General features: G+C 38.6%; 1 non-coding gene across 1 annotated transcript; it reads left to right on the top strand.

Annotated features, from left to right (window-relative positions):
• Nucleotides 1-2,277: 2,277 nt before the first annotated feature.
• On the top strand, nt 2,278-2,385 carry LOC148545973 (small nucleolar RNA R71). Its single transcript, XR_015900856.1, has one exon. It is a non-coding gene; the product is annotated as a small nucleolar RNA R71 (small nucleolar RNA).
• Nucleotides 2,386-16,027: the final 13,642 nt, after the last annotated feature.

The raw sequence follows: 16,027 nt of genomic DNA, 5'->3' as shown, positions 1-16,027 counted from the left end.
ACTTAGAATTTTGCTCGCCCTCGAGCAAAAGAAGAAAGAATAGAAGAAGAAGAAGAAGAAGATATGGAGGAGATGGAGGGATGTGTGTATAGATGTGAGTGGTGAATGGAAAACAGAAGGGATAATCATGAATGGAGAGAGGGAGGGTGAGGTGGGTGGGGATCCTGTGGTGTCCACAGAACCGGAGGTGTCAAGGATTTACATCCCTGCACCCATTAGGCATGTAAAATGCCCTTGCACACAACTCTGGGCGTTCAGCGCCAGGTTGGTGCCCATTTTGGGCGTTCAACGCCCATTTGTTGCCATTTCTGGCGTTGAACGCCAGAACCATGCTTGTTCTGGGCGTTCAGCGCTAGGATGTTGCCCATTTTGGGCGTTCAGCGCCAGAACCATGCTCTGTTATGGCGTTGAACGCCAGGCAGATGCTCCTCCAGGGTGTGATTTTTCTTCTGCTGTTTTTGATTCCGTTTTTTAATTTTTTTGTTTATTTTGTGATTCCACATGATCATGAACCTATAAAGACATATAACTAAGAAAAATATTGTTAGATAAATAAAAATTGGGTTGCCTCCCAACAAGCGCTTCTTTAATGTCAATAGCTTGACAGTGGGCTCTCATGGAGCCTCACAGATGTTCAGAGCATTGTTGAGACCCTCCAACACCAAACTCTAAGTTTGGTTGTGGCCTCCCAACACCAAACTTAGAGTTTGACTGTGGGGGCTTTGTTTGACTCTGCTTTGAGAGAAGCTTTTTATGCTTCCTCTCCGTGGATGCAGAGAGAGATCCTTGAGTTGTAAACACAAGGTTGTCCTCATTTAATTGAAGGATCAATTCTCCTCTGTCCACATCAATCACAGCTCTTGCTGTGGCTAGGAAAGGACTTCCTAGGATGATGGATTCATCCTCTTCCTTTCCAGTACCCAGGACTATGAAATCAGCAGGGATGTAAAGGCCTTCAACCTTTACTAACACGTCCTCTACTTGTCCATAAGCCTGTTTTTTTGAACTGTCTGCCATCTCTAATGAGATTTTAGCAGCTTGCACCCCATAGATTCCCAGTTTCTCTATTACAGAGAGGGGCATGAGGTTTATTCCTGATCCAAGGTCACACAGAGCCTTAAAAATCATGGTGCCTATGGTACAAGGTATTATGAACTTTCCAGGATCCTGTTTCTTCTGAGGCAATATCAGTTGATCCAGATCACTTAGTTCATTGATGAACAAGGGAGGTTCAACTTCCCAAGTATCAATGCCAAATAATTTGGCATTCAGCTTCATGATTGCACCAAGAAACTTGGCAGTTTGCTCTTCAGTAACATCCTCATTCTCTTCAGAAGAGGAATACTCATCAGAGCTTATGAAGGGCATAAGGAGGTTCAATGAAATCTCTATGGTCTCTAGATGAGCCTCAGAGTCCTTTGGTTCCTCAGAGGGAAGCTCCTTATTGATCACTGGACGTCCCAGGAGGTCTTCCTCCTTGGGATTCACGTCCTCCTCTCCCTCTTTGGATTCGGCCATTGTGCTTATGTCAATGGCCTTGCACTCTCCTTTTGGATTCTCTTTTGTATTGCTTGGGAGAGTACTAGGAGGGATTTCAGTGATCCTTTTACTCAGCTGGCCCACTTGTGCTTCCAAATTTCTAATGGAAGACCTTGTTTCATTCATGAAACTCACAGTGGCCTTAGATAGATCAGAGACTAAGTTTGTTAAATTAGAAGTATTTTGTTCAGAGTTCTCTATCTGTTGCTGAGTGGATGATGGAAAAGGTTTATTATTGTTAAACCTGTTTCTTCCACCATTATTAAAGCCTTGTTGAGGCTTTTGATCCTTCCATGAGAAATTTGGATGATTTCTCCATGATGAGTTATAGGTGTTTCCATAAGGTTCACCTAAGTAATTCACCTCTGCTATTGCAGGGTTCTCAGGATCATAAGCTTCTTCTTCATAAGAAGCCTCTTGAGTACTGTTGGATGCAGCTTACATTCCATGCAGACTCTGAGAAATCATATTGACTTGCTGAGTCAATATTTTATTCTGAGCCAATATGGCATTCAGAGTATCAATTTCAAGAACTCCCTTCTTCATAGGCGTCCCATTACTCACAGGATTCCTCTCAGAAGTGTACATGAACTGGTTATTAGCAACCATGTCAATGAGTTCTTGAGCTTCTGCAGGCGTTTTCTTTAGGTGAATGGATCCACCTGCAGAAGTATCTAATGACATCTTTGATAACTCAGATAAACCATCATAGAATATATCCAGGATGGTCCATTCTGAAAGCATGTCAGAAGGACACTTTTTGGTCAATTGTTTGTATCTTTCCCAAGCTTCATAGAGGGATTCACCTTCTTTCTGTTTGAAGGTCTGAACATCCACTCTAAGCTTGCTTAGCTTTTGAGGAGGAAAGAACTTGGCTAAGAAAGCCGTGACCAGCTTATCCCAAGAGTTCAGGCTATCTTTAGGTTGAGAGTCCAACCATATTCTAGCTCTGTCTCTTACAGCAAAAGGGAAAAGCATGAGCCTGTAGAGTTCAGGATCTACTCCATTAGTCTTAACAGTTTCACAAATCTGCAAGAATTCAGTTAAGAACTGAAAAGGATCTTCAGATGGAAGTCCATGAAACTTGCAGTTCTGCTGCATCAGAGAAACTAGCTGAGGTTTTAGCTCAAAGTTGTTTGCTCCAATGGCAGGAATGGAGATGCTTCTTCCATGTAAATTGGAATTAGGTGCAGTAAAGTCACCAAGCATCCTCCTTGCATTATTATTATTTTCGGCTGCCATCTCCTCTTCCTGTTCGAAAATTTCTGAAAGGTTATCTCTGGATTGTTGTAATTTAGCTTCTCTTAATTTTCTCTTCAGAGTCCTTTCAGGTTTTGGATCTGCTTCAACAAGAATGTTCTTGTCCTTGCTCCTGCTCATATGACAAAGAAGAGGGCACAGAAAAATAATAATAATAGAGATCCTTTATACCACAGTACAGGGATCCCTTTGTGAGTGGGAGAAAAGAGGGAGACAAAGAATGTAATGTAATGGAAGAAACACAACTGTGAGGAGGGTAGAGATGTGAGATGAGATGTTAGTTGATGAATAAATAAATAGAATAAGATGGGAGAGGGAGAATTTTCGAAAATAATTTTTGAAAAAGGGTTAGTGATTTTCGAAAATAGTTTTTGAAAAAGGTTAGTATTTTTTTTGAAAAATTTTAAAATAAAAAATAAAAATAATTAGTTAAAAGAAATTTTTGAAAAAGGGGGAAGATATTTTCGAAAATTAGAGAGAGAGAGAGTTAGTTAGGTAGTTTTGAAAAAGTTAAGAAACAAACAAAAAGTTAGTTAGTTAGTTGAAACAAATTTTGAAAAGATAAGAAGTTAGGAAGTTAGAAAAGATATTTTGAAATCACATTTTTGAAAAAGATAAGATGAGAAGATATTTTTGAAAAGATATGATTGAAATTAGTTTTTGAAAAAGATTTAATTTTTTTAAAATCACAATTAATGACTTGATTCACAAGAAATCACAAGATATGATTCTAGAACTTAAAGTTTGAATCTTTCTTAACAAGTAAGTAACAAACTTGAAATTTTTGAATCAAAACATTAATTGATGATGTTATTTTCGAAAATTATGTGATAAAGATAAGAAAAAGATTTTTGAAAAATATTTTTATAATTTTCGAAAATAACTAAGAAAAATGAAAAAGATTTGATTTTTGAAAAAGATTTTGAAAAAGATAAGATTTTTAAATTGAAAATTTGATTTGACTTATAAAAACAACTAGATTTTAAAATTTTTTGAAAAAGGCAAATCTAATTTTCGAATTTATGAGAGAGAAAAAGGGAAAGATATTTTTTTGATTTTTGAATTCTTTTTATGAAGAGAGAGAAAAACAAGAAAAATGATGCAATGCATGAGAATTTTAGATCAAAACATGTGATGCATGCAAGAATGCTATGAATGTCAAGATGAACACCAAGAACACTATGAAGATCATGATGAACATCAAGAACACATTTTTGAAAAATTTTTAATGCAAAGAAAACATGCAAGACACCAAACTTAGAATTCTTTAATGCGTAGACACTAAGAATTCAAGAATGCATATGAAAAACAAGAAAAGACACAAAACATGCAAATGCAAAGATCAAACAAGAAGACTCACCAAGAACAACTTGAAGATCATGAAAAACACTATGAATGCATGAGAATTTTCGAAAAATGCAAGATGCACATGCAATTGACACCAAACTTATAACATGACTCAAGACTCAAACAAGAAACAGAAAAATATTTTTGATTTTTATGATTTTCTAATTTTTTTTTGATTTTTCGAAAATTAATTTGAAAAAGGAAAATAAGGATTCCAAAATTTTTAATATGAATTCCAGGAATCTTGCATTCTTAGTCTAAAGCTTCAGTCCAGGAATTAGACATGGCTCACTAGCCAGCCAAGCTTTCAATGAAAGCTCCGGTCCAAAACACTAGACATGGCCAATGGCCAGCCAAGCTTCAGCATGTAAATCAGGAACAACAGCAGGTGGATTAGCAACAACTAGCTTGCTCTTGATAACAAATTGCAAGCCTCAGTCCAAATGAATTTAGACATGGCTTTACAGCTAGCCAGGCTTCACATGCTTTATGAAACACTAGAATTCATTCTTTAAAAATTTTGAATAAATTTTTTTTTTTTGAAAACAAAGGAAAAATTTTTGAAAGATTTTTTTTTTTTGAAAAATTTTTTGAAAACTTTTTGAAAAGAAAACGAAAAGAAAGTTACCCAATCTGAGCAACAAGATGAACCGTCAGTTGTCCAAACTCGAACAATCCCCGGCAACGGCGCCAAAAACTTGGTATTGTTGCCGGATCAAACTTGGCACTGATGTTACCGGACCAAAAGCTTGCCGAAAACTCGAACAATCCCCGGCAACGGCGCCAAAAACTTGGTATTCGAAATTGCTACTCAGGTTGTGAATTGTTGTTCGAAATTGGTTCCCCGGCAATGGCACCAAAAACGGATGCACAGAACCATGGTCTAAACATATCTTCACAACTTCGCATAACTAACCAGCAAGTGCACTGGGTCGTCCAAGTAATACCTTACGTGAGTAAGGGTCGAATCCCACGGAGATTGTTGGTATGAAGCAAGCTATGGTCACCTTGTAAATCTCAGTCAGGAGGATATCAAATGGTTATAGAGTTTTCGAAAATAATATAATAAAATAGGGATAGAAATACTTATGTAATTCATTGGTGAGAGTTTCAGATAAGCGAATAGAGATGCTTTTGTTCCTCTGAACCTCTGCTTTCCTGCTATCTTCATCCAATCAGTCTTACTCCTTTCCATGGCTGGCTTTATGTGATACATCACCACTGTCAATGGCTACTTTTGGTCATCTCTCGGGAAAATGATCCAATGCCCTGTCACGGCACGGCTAATCGTCTGGAGGCATCACCCTTGTCAATGGCTTCATCTTATCCTCTCAGTGAAAATGGTCAACGCACCCTGTCACGGCACGGCTATTCATCTGTTGGTTCTCGATCATGCTGGAATAGGATTTATTATCCTTTTGCGTCTGTCACTAACGCCCTGCAATCGCGAGTTTGGAGCTCGTCACAGTCATTCATTCATTGAATCCTACTCGGAATACCACAGACAAGGTTTAGACTTTCCGGATTCTCTTGAATGCCGCCAATATTCTAGCTTACGCCACGAAGATTCTGATTAAGAGATCTAAGAGATACTCATTCAATTCTAATGTAGAACGGAAGTGGTTGTCAGGCACGCGTTCATAGGGAATGATGATGATTGTCACGTTCATCACATTCAGATTGAAGTACGAATGAATATCTTAGAAGCAAAGCAAGATGAATTGAATAGAAAATAGTAGTACTTTGCATTAATCTTTGAGGAACAGCAGAGCTCCACACCTTAATCTATGGAGTGTAGAAACTCTACCGTTGAAAATACATAAGTGAGAGTCCAGGCATGGCCGAGAGGCCAGCCCTCAAACGTGACCTAAGATAGTATACAACTGATCAAAGATCAAAAGCTGATCAAAAGATACCTAATACAATAGTAAAAGGTCCTATTTATAATAAACTAGCTACTAGGGTTTACAGAAGTAAGTAATTGATGCATAAATTCACTTCCGGGGCCCACTTGGTGTGTGCTTGGGCTGAACTTGAGTGTTGCACGTGTAGAGGTCCTTTTTGGAGTTGAACGCCAGTTTTTGTGCCAGTTTGGGCGTTCAACTCTGGTTTTAGATCCTTTTCTGGCGTTGGACGCCAGATTTGGGCAGAGAGCTGGCGTTGAATGCCAGTTTGCGTCATCTAAACTTGGCCAAAGTATGGACTATTATACATTTCTTGAAAGCCCTGGATGTCTACTTTCCAACGAAATTGGAAGCGCGCCATTTTGAGTTCTGTAGCTCCAGCAAATCCACTTTGAGTGCAGGAAGGTCAGAATCTAACAGCATCAGCAGTCCTTCTTCGACCTCTGAATCTGATTTTTGCTCAAGTCCCTCAATTTCAGCCAGAAAATACTTGAAATCACAGAAAAACACACAAACTCATAGTAAAGTCCAGAAATGTGAATTTAACATAAAAACTAATGAAAACATCCCTAAAAGTAACTAGATCCTACTAAAAACATACTAAAAACAATGCCAAAAAGCGTATAAATTATCCGCTCATCATAGTTCCAGATATTTTTTGCCTGTCTGTTTGCCACAGATTAGCCTAGAACTCCTGAACCATATTCCTTCCCACTTTTGTTTCAGGATTAGCTAGGACTTCCTAGTTCCTGTTTCGAATCTGCTCTTGGATCTTTGGATATTCATCTTCTTTCAGATCAAACTTGACTTCCGAGATCACTGATCTTAGACCCATTATTTTGTAGTAATGGTCTGAATGTTCTTTGGTTAAGAACTTCCCTTGATTCCAAAGTGGTTTTGGAATACTCTCTTTCTTGCCTCTTGGAGTGGGTTGTTTTCCTTTAGGGGCCATGATCTTAGTGGGTATAGTTTAGTGATCACGGATAAACACACCAAACTTAGAGGTTTGCTTGTCCTCAAGCAAAAGAAAAGAAAAGAGAGGGATAGAAGGAGAGCTAGTGTCGAATGGTGGATTTAAAAGGGAGGGGGGTGGGTTTTCGAAAATTTTAAAAAGATAAGATAGAAGATATGATTTATAAAAAATAAGTATGATATGAAAAGATGTGATTTAAAATTGAAAAGATATGAAAGATATTTGAAAAAGATAAATTTGGATTTTGAAAAAGATAATGTGGAGATTTGAAAAAGATATTGATGAGTTGAAAAGATTTTAGAAGGAAAAGAGGTAGATTTGTTTTGGAAAATTTGAAAAAGAGTTGGATTGGATTGAAAAAGAATTTGTGTTTATGGATTAAGATACATTTGATATTTTTAAAGTAGGGTTTTTAGAAATTAGGGTTTGTAACATGTTTATGCAAGAAATCATGAATTGAAACATGAAAATTAAAATTAAAATAAAAAATGTGAAATAAAAACGAATTTACCTCCTCCCCACCATCCTGGCGTTAAACGCCCAAATGCTGCATGTTTTGGGCGTTTAACGCCCAAATGCTGCTTCTCCTGGGCGTTCAACGCCCAGCTGTTGCTTCTTTCTGGCGTTGAACGCCAGCAACTCCTTTGTCACTGGGCGTTTTTCTGAACGCCCAGGATGCTGTCAATCTGGCGTTAAACGCCCAGAAGCTGCTTCTTTCTGGCGTTTAACGCCCAGATGGCTATCATTACTGGCGTTAAACGCCCAGTAGATGCTCCTTTTAGGCGTTTAATGCCCAGTTGTGCCTCTTACTGGCGTTTTCTTGCCGGTGAGCTCTTTTTCTCTGTTTTGTGTGCTGAATCCTTTTGTAACCCTGTGAACCTATGCAATTGACTCTTTACCTTATTAATAGTGAACTTTATATAAACAAATAAAATCAAGAATAGGGCAAAACAACAGAAAAAGTTTTTCCAATGGCTGGGTTGCCTCCCAGCAAGCGCTTCTTTATTGTCTTTAGCTGGACCTTGCTGAGCTTTTAATCTAGCCTCAGCCTTGAGCACTCTTGCTCAACATTACCTTCAAGATAGTGTTTGATTCTCTGTCCATTAACAATGAACTTCTTATCAGAATCAATGTCTTGAAGCTCCACATAACGATATGGTGATACACTTGTAATCACATATGGTCCCCTCCACTGGGATTTCAGTTTCCCAGGGAATAGCCTGAGCCTAGAGTTAAACAACAAAATCTTTTGTCCTGGTTCAAAGACTCTTGATGACAGCTTTCTGTCATGCCATCTTTTTTATTTTTCCTTATAAAGCTTGGCATTTTTGAAAGTAGTGAGTCTGAATTCCTCTAGCTCATTTAGCTAGAGCAATCTTTTTTCTCCGGCTAATTTGGCATCAAAGTTTAGGAATCTAGTTGCCCAGTAGGCCTTATGTTCCAGTTCCACGGGCAGATGACAGGCCTTACCATATACAAGCTGGTATGGAGAGGTCCCTATAGGAGTTTTGAATGCTGTTCTGTAAGCCCACAGAGCATCATCCAAGCCTCTTGCCCAATCCTTTCTACGAGTACTTACAGTCCATTCCAGGATTCTTTTTAGTTCTCTATTAGAAACTTCAGCTTGCTCATTTGTCTGTGGATGATATGGAGTGGCCACCTTGTGGCTAATCCCATACCGGACCATGGCAGAGTAAAGCTGTTTGTTGCAGAAGTGAGTGCCCCCATCACTGATTAGTACTCTAGGGACACCAAACCTGTCTTAGTATCATTAGTGGGTGTGGCAATGGCCTCTACCCATTTTGATACATAATTGATTGCCACCAGAATATAAGTGTTTGAGTATGATGGTGGGAAATGTCCCATGAAGTCAATTCCCCATACATCAAACAACTCAATCTCCAAGATCCCTTGTTAAGGCATGGCGTAACCATGAGGCAGATTGGAGGCGTAACCAGCTGTCACAGTTACGTACAAACTCTCGGAAATCTCTATATAGGGTAGGCCAGTAGAAGCCACATTGGAGGACCTTGGTGGCTGTTCGCTCACCTCCGAAATGGCGTCCATATTGTGATCCATGGCAATGCCATAAGATCTTCTGTGCTTCTTCTCTGGCACACACCTACGGATTATTCCATCTGCACATCTCTTAAAGAGATAGGGTTCATCCCACAAGTAGTACTTTGCATCAGTAATTAATTTTTTCTTTGTTGCCTGCTGTACTCCTTGGGTATGAACTTTGCAGCTTTATAGTTTGCAATGTCTGCAAACCATGGTGTTTCCTGAATGACAAACAAATGCTCATCTGGAAAGGTTTCAGAGATCTCAAAAGAAGGGGGGACGCCCCTTCTATTGGCTCTATCCGGGACAGATGATCAGCCACTTGGTTCTCTGTCCCTTTTCTGTCTCTTATTTCTATATCAAACTCTTGCAGAAGCAACACCCATCTTATGAGCCTGGGTTTTGAATCCTGCTTTGTGAGTAGATATTTAAGAGCAGCATGGTCAGTGTACACAATGACTTTTGATCCTACTAAGTATGATCTAAACTTGTCAATGGCATAAACCACTGCAAGCAACTCTTTTTCTGTGGTTGTGTAATTTTTCTGGGCATCATTTAAAACACAGCTAGCATAACAAATGACATGCAGAAGCTTGTCATGCCTCTGCCCCCAGTACTGCACCAATGGCGTGGTCACTGGCATCACACATTAGTTCAAATGGTAATGTCCAGTCTGGTGCACAAATAACTGGTGCTGTGACCAGCTTAGCTTTCAGAGTCTCAAATGCTTGCAGGCACTCTGTGTCAAACACAAATGGCGTGTCAGCAGCCAGCAAATTACTCAAGGGTTTTGCAATTTTTGAAAAATCCTTTATAAACCTCCTGTAGAATCTTGCATGTCCCAGAAAGTTTCTGATTGCCTTAACATTAGCAGGTGGTGGTAATTTTTCAATTACTTCTACTTTAGCTTGATCCACCTCTATTCCCTTGCTTGAAATTTTATGCTCAAGGACAATCCCTTCAGTTACCATAAAGTGACATTTTTCCCAGTTTAAAACTAGGTTGGTCTCTTGGCATCTTTTCAGAACAAGTGCTAAATGGTTAAGGCAGGAGCTGAAGGAGTCTCCAAATACTGAAAAGTCATCCATGAAGACTTCCAGAAATTTCTCTACCATATCAGAGAAGATAGAGAGCATGCACCTCTGAAAGGTTGCAGGTGTATTACACAGACCAAAAGGCATCCTTCTATAAGCAAACACTCCAGAAGGACATGTAAATGCTATTTTCTCTTGGTCCTGAGGATCTACTACAATTCGGTTATAACCTGAATAGCCATCCAAAAAGCAGTAGTATTCATGACCTGCTAGTCTCTCTAGCATCTTGTCTATGAATGGTAAAGGAAAATGATCCTTTCTGGTGGCTGTATTGAGCCTTCTGTAATCAATACACATGCGCCACCCTGTAACTGTTCTTGTAGGAACCAGTTCATTCTTTTCATTATGAACCACTGTCATACCCCCCTTTTTGGGGACAACTTGAACAGGGCTCACCCAGGGGCTATCAGAAATAGGATAAATAATCCCAGCCTCTAGTAACTTGGTGACCTCCTTCTGCACTACTTCCTTCATGGCTGGATTTAGCCGCCTCTGTGGTTGAACCACTGGCTTAGCATCATCTTCCAATAGGATTTTGTGCATGCATCTAGCTGGGCTTATGCCCTTAAGGTCATTTATGGAACACCCAAGAGCTGTCTTGTGTGTCCTTAGCACTTGAATTAGTGCTTCCTCTTCCAGTGGATTTAAAGCAAAGCTTATGATCACTGGAAAAGTGTCACCTTCTCCCAGAAATACATATTTCAGGGATGGTGGTAATGGCTTGAGCTCAGGTTTAGGAGGTGTTTCCTCCTCCTGAGGAATTTTCAGAAGTTCTTTTAATTCTTCTAAATCCTCCAAATCAGGCTGAACATCTTTAAAGATGTCTTCCAGCTCTGATTCGAGACTCTCAGCCATGTTGATCTCCTCTAGCAAAGAGTCAATAAGATCAACTTTCATGTAGTCTTTGGGTGTGTCTGGATGCTGCATGGCTTTGACAGCATTTAACTTGAACTCATCCTCATTGACCCTCAGGGTTACTTCCCCCTTTTGGACATCAATGAGAGTTCGTCCAGTTGCTAGGAAAGGTCTTCCTAGAATGAGAGTAGAACTTTTGTGCTCTTCCATTTCCAGCACCACAAAGTCAGTGGGAAAGGTGAATGGCCCAACCCTGACAATCATGTCTTCAATCACGCCTGATGGGTATTTAATGGAGCCATCAGCAAGTTGGAGACATATCCGGGTTGGTTTGACTTCTTCAGTTAAACCAAGCTTTCTGATAGTGGATGCAGGTATTAGATTGATGGTTGCTCCAAGATCACATAAAGCTGTCTTGGTGCAATTACCCTCTAGTGTGCATGGTATCAGAAAGCTCCCGGGATCCTTAAGCTTTTCTGGGAAGCTTTTCAGAATGACTGCACTACATTCTTCAGTGAGGAGAACTCTTTCAGTTTCTCTCCAATCCTTCTTATGACTCAAGATCTCTTTCATGAACTTGGCATAAGAAGGTATTTGCTCAATTGCCTCTGCAAACGGAATCTTTATTTCAAGAGTCTGAAGATAGTCTGCAAAGCGAGCAAATTGCTTATCCTGCTCCTCCTTATGGAGTTTCTGAGGATAAGGCATCTTGGCTTTGTATTCCTTAACCTTAGTTCCTGCAGGTTTACTTCCTACAGAGGTGGTTGGAGAAGCCTTTTTAGAGGGGTTGTTATCAGCACTGGTGTGTGTCTGATCCCTCACTGGCATCTGATTGCCAGAGTCAGAAGCTGGAGTGGCGTTGGACACCAACTCCTTACTTGTTCCTGGCTTTTGAATGCCAGAACTGAGCTTCTATTGGGCGTTTGACGCCAAATCCTTGCTTGTTTCTGGCGTTTGAATGCCAGAGTTATTCCTCTCTGGGCTCTTACTGTCCTCAGAAGGATTATGAATAGCAGTTTGTTCATTTCTTGGCTTCCTGTTGCTTTGAAGTGAGGTATTTAATGTTTTTCCACTTCTTAATTGAACTGCTTGGCACTCTTCTGTTATTTGTTTTGATAACTGCTGTTTTGTTTGCTTCAACTGCACTTCCATATTTATATTAGCCATTCTTGTATCTTGTAATATCTCCTTGAATTCGGCCAGCTGTTTTGTTAGAAAATCTAATTGCTGATTGAATTCAGTAAGTTGTTCTGCAGGAGTGAGTTCAGCAGTTACTGTTTTAGCCTCTTCTTTCATGGAAGATTCACTGCTTAGGTACAGATGCTGATTTCTGGAAACTGTATCAATGAGCTCTTGAGCTTCTTCAATTGTCTTTCTCATGTGTATAGATCCACCAGTTGAGTGGTCTAGAGAAGTTTGAGCTTTCTCTGCAAGCCCATAATAGAAGATGTCTAACTGCACCCATTCTGAAAACATTTCAGAGGGGCATTTTCTTAGCATCTCTCTGTATCTCTCCCAAGCATCATAAAAAGATTCATTATCTCCTTACTTAAAGCCTTGGATGTCCAGCCTTAGCTGTGTCATCCGTTTGGGAGGGAAGTATTGATTCAGGAAGTTTTCTGACAGCTGTTTCCATGTCTTTATGCTAGCTTTAGGTTGGTTATTTAACCACCTCTTAGCTTGATCTTTTACAGCAAATGGAAACAGTAATAGTCTGTAGACATCCTGATCTACTTCCTTATCATATACTGTGTCAGCAATCTGTAAAAACTGTGCCAGAAACTCTGTAGGTTCTTCCTGAGGAAGACCGAAATACTGGCAACTTTGCTGCACCATGATAATGAGCTGAGGATTCAACTCAAAGCTACTGACTCCAATGGAGGGTATACAGATACTGCTCCCATATGAAACAGTAATGGGGTTGGCATATGACCCCACTTAGATCCATGATGGAGAAAAGGAAATTGATATGAATAGCAAATAGAATATATATATATATATATATATATATATATATATATATATATATATATATATATATATATATATTTTGTAAAAAGGGAACGAGTAAATAATAAAAGAAAAGAGAATAAAATAGTTTGAAATTAAATATAGAATTCGAAAATTAGAAATAAAAAAAATTTAAGATTAAAATAATTACTTAATTAAGAAGATTTGAAAAATTTTGGATATGGTTTTTGATAAAGATTTGAATTTTGAAATTTTAAAACTAAGATAAGATAAAATAATTTTTTTTAAATAAAATCTGAATTTTTAAAAGGAAAATTCGAAAAATCAATTAAAATAAAGGAAAAAGATATTTTTGAATTCAATGAGGAGAGAGAGAAACAATAAAAAGACACAAAACTTAAAATTTTTAGATGCTCCTTATTTTCGAAAATTTTGGAGGGAGAACACCAAGGAACACCAAACTTAAAAATTTTAAGATCAAGACACAAGGAAAACTCAAGAACACTTTGAAGACTCACAAGAACAACAAGAACATGAAGGAAGAACACCAAACTTAAAATTTTTAGAAAATCACAATAAAATTTTCGAAAATTATAGAAAGATCAACAAGAAAATACCAAACTTAAAGTTTGGCACAATATTTAATCAAAGAAAAATTATTTTTGAAAAAGATTTTAAAAAATAAGATACTCAATTACCAAGAACATAGACGAACGCTCTAGCCAATTGAGCTGTAAATGTAACACTTGTTTTGAAGAAGTAATTTTTTTTTAATTAAGAATAAAATTTTTTTTGAAAGCTAATGTTTTGAAAAAGCACAAGAAAAACAAGAAAAGAAAAAGAACAAGAAAAACTAAAGATCAAACAAGAAAAATAAACAATTGAAGATCCAGGAAAAACAAAGAACACAAATTCGAAAGTTTAAAGGAAAATATAAAATATGCAATTGACACCAAACTTAAAATATGAAACTAAACTTAAACAGAAGAACTCAATTATTAGTAAAAATAAAAATAAAAATAAAATAAAATTAATAAAAAAATAAAGTTTCGAAAAATTTTTGAAAGAGAAAATAAGGATTCTAAAATTTTAACAAGAACAATAATAAAAGACTCTGACCCAAAATACAAAATCTTCCTAATCTAAGCAACAGGATGAACCGTCAGTTGTTCAAACTCGAACATTCCCTGGCAACGGCGCCAAAAACTTGGTGCACGAATTGTGAATCACACTTTTCACAACTCGTACCACTAACCAGCAAGTGCACTGGGTCGTCCAAGTAATACCTTACGTGAGTAAGGGTTGAATCCTACGGAGATTGTTGGTTTGAATCAATCTATGGTTATCTTGTAAATCTTAGTCAGGAGGTCAATTATAATTATCAGTTTGACTTGTGAAAAATAAAAGAGCACTAATTAAATACTTGTTCTGCAGTAATGGAGAATATGTTGGAGTTTTGGAGATGCTTTGTCTTCTGAATCTCTGCTTTTTCCTTGCCTTCTTCTTCACGCACGCAAGGTTCCTTCTATGGCAAGCTGTGTGTCGGTGGATCACCGTTGTCAATGGCTACCATCCGTCCTCTCAGTGAAAAGGGTACAGGTGCGCTGTCACCACACGGCTAATCATCTGTCGGTTCCCACTCATGCTGGAATAGGATCCATTGATCCTTTTGCGTCTGTCACTACACCCAGCCCTTGTGAGTTTGAAGCTCGTTACAGTCATTCAATCCCTGAATCCTACTCGGAATACCACAGACAAGGTTTAGACTTTCCGGATTCTCAAGAATACTGCCACTGGATTCTAGCTTATACCACGAAGATTCTGATTAAGGAATCCAAGAGATATTCATTCAATCGAAGGTAGAACGGAGGTGGTTGTCAGGCACGCGTTCATAGGTTGAGGATGATGATGAGGGTCACGGATCATCACATCCATCATATTGAAGTGCGAATGAACATCTTAGATAGAAACAAGCGTGTTTGAATAGAAAACAGAAATAGTTGCATAATTCATCGAACCACAGCAGAGCTCCTCACCCCCAACAATGGAGTTTAGAGACTCATGCCGTCAAAGAGTACAAAATTCAGATCTAAAATGTCATGAGGTACAAAATAAATATCTAAAAGTTGTTTAAATACTAAACTAGTAACCTAGGTTTACAGAAAATGAATAAACTAAGATAATTGGTGCAGAAATCCACTTCTGGGGCCCACTTGGTGTGTGCTGGGGCTGAGACTTAAGATTCTCACGTGCCTGGGCTGTTTTGGGCGTTCAACGCCAGGTTGTAACCTGTTTCTGGCGTTGAACTCCAACTTGTAACTTGTTTCTGGCGCTGGACGCCAGACTGCAACATGGAACTAGCGTTGAACGCCAGTTTACGTCATCTATTCTTGAGCAAAGTATAGACTATTATATATTTCTAGAAAGCCCTGGATGTCTACTTTTCAACGCAATTGGAAGCGCACCAATTTGACTTCTGTAGCTCCAGAAAATCTATTCCGAGTGCTGAGAGGTCAGAATCCAACAGCATCAGCAGTCCTTTTTCAGCCTGAATCAGATTTTTTCTCAGCTCCTTCAATTTCAGCCAGAAAATACCTGAAATTACAGAAAAATACACAAACTCATAGTAAAGTCCAAAAATATGAATTTTGCCTAAAAACTAATGAAAATATACTAAAAACTAACCAAATCATGCTAAAAACTATATGAAATTAACCCCAAAAAGCGTATAAAATATCCGCTCATCAGGGATCAGCGATAAGATCTCTCCCCTTCTACGCCACTTTAAGGAAAGGAAAAAATTTCGAATGGATAAAGGAATGCAAGCAAGCCTTCCAGGATTTCAAAAACTTCCTAGGACAACCACCTATTCTAACTCGACCACAAAAGGAAGAACCACTCATATTGTACCTTGCGGTAGGAAGTCGGGCAGTAGCCTCAGCACTGGTTCGGGAGGACGACAAAGGGAAACAACCTGTATACTTCATTAGTAAAGCGCTGCAGGGATCCGAGCTAAACTACCA

This window comes from Arachis ipaensis, chromosome B9 (genome assembly GCF_059453495.1).
Source record: "Arachis ipaensis isolate K30076 ecotype BB chromosome B9, ASM5945349v1, whole genome shotgun sequence".
Classification (NCBI taxonomy): Eukaryota; Viridiplantae; Streptophyta; class Magnoliopsida; order Fabales; family Fabaceae; genus Arachis; species Arachis ipaensis.
Note: the sequence above shows the minus strand (reverse complement) of the source record. Positions and strands in the feature narration are given on the sequence as shown.